The sequence below is a fragment of the Ceratina calcarata genome, unplaced genomic scaffold (assembly GCF_001652005.2).
Source record: "Ceratina calcarata isolate Rehan_Ccalc_2016 unplaced genomic scaffold, ASM165200v1 scaffold541.2, whole genome shotgun sequence".
In the NCBI taxonomy this organism is placed as follows: Eukaryota; Metazoa; Arthropoda; class Insecta; order Hymenoptera; family Apidae; genus Ceratina; species Ceratina calcarata.
In genome coordinates, this window is record NW_017176579.1 from 8322 (window position 1) to 9384 (window position 1063).

General features: G+C 39.7%; 1 protein-coding gene across 1 annotated transcript in view; it reads left to right on the forward strand.

Annotated features, from left to right (window-relative positions):
• Nucleotides 1-808: 808 nt before the first annotated feature.
• The window catches only part of LOC108628838 (calcium/calmodulin-dependent 3',5'-cyclic nucleotide phosphodiesterase 1), a 141698-nt gene continuing 141443 nt past the window's right edge, over nt 809-1063 (forward strand). Inside the window, exon 1 of the mRNA XM_018031034.2 lies at nt 809-990. The gene's annotated coding sequence lies outside the window, so the exon portion shown is untranslated. The remainder of the gene's footprint in view (nt 991-1063) is intronic.

Genomic DNA, 1063 nt, shown 5'->3' on the forward strand with positions numbered 1-1063 from the left:
TCTTTCGAAGAGTCGAAAGTGGAAACGGGGGCTCGAGTGGCGCGTCGGGTCGAACGTTTTGTCACGTATATCGGCGATTGAGAACACTGATGTACCACCCTGTTGGTTTTCAGAGTTAGAACCGACCGTGTGATGTACTGTTAGCTCAGCTTTTTCCGTTGACGATTACGCGAGTAATAGCGCTTTATACGCTTGCTCTTCTCTCTCTCTCTCTTTGTCTTTATCAAGCTTTTTGTTAGAATTAAAAGCTGAGCGCTCTTTGAACATTGGAAATGCTTTATCTATGCAACAGTATCTCTGATACTTTTTGTGTTACACATCTTCGTAGTACCAGTCTATTTTTTAGTATGTTTTGTAATCTTGTATAAGTGAGTATAGTTTATTGAAGGATTTATTCGTCTGTCTTTTTAAATGACTTAAGCTCCTGAATTATAAATGTATAAAATCCTGTTTAATAACTATCAAATGCTGTATACTTAGCAACTGGTATATTTAGAAATGAGATTAACGCTTAAATAAAGGAATCAATTAAAAGATTGCATCAATGTATTTATAACTTCGTTAATTAACAAATTACACTTATGTGGCTTTTACTTGAAACTTTGAAACACTTTTTAACGCTACGCCGAGGGGGTTGATTATTCTGCGACTGTTCGTAAGCTTTTCCCTCTCGATTCCCTCGCGGAACATACGGAAGCCCTTGCGGATTGGCTTTCGCCAAGCGTCTCGTTTCGCGGCACGCTTGCGCCGGCTTCGGGCCAAGCTTTTGAGCTTCCGAGTCGCAACGCAAGCCGAGACACGTGGAGTCATCGCCGCGCCGCGCTACATTCACCTTTTCCGTGTGTTTTTGTCAAAATCGCCAAGAATCTAAACTTGAAATGACAAATTAAAGAAAAATAGTTAAAAGTTCTTCAGTGATTACGATTAACTCTTACGGTTAACTCTTTCGATCTTGATATGTGATTTGCTTACGGTTTTAAACAGAGAACAGTGAGTGTCTTTAATTGGTGGAATCGCGATTTAATTGGTGCAACCTGTGCACTAAATTGTGGTTTTTCTTGTA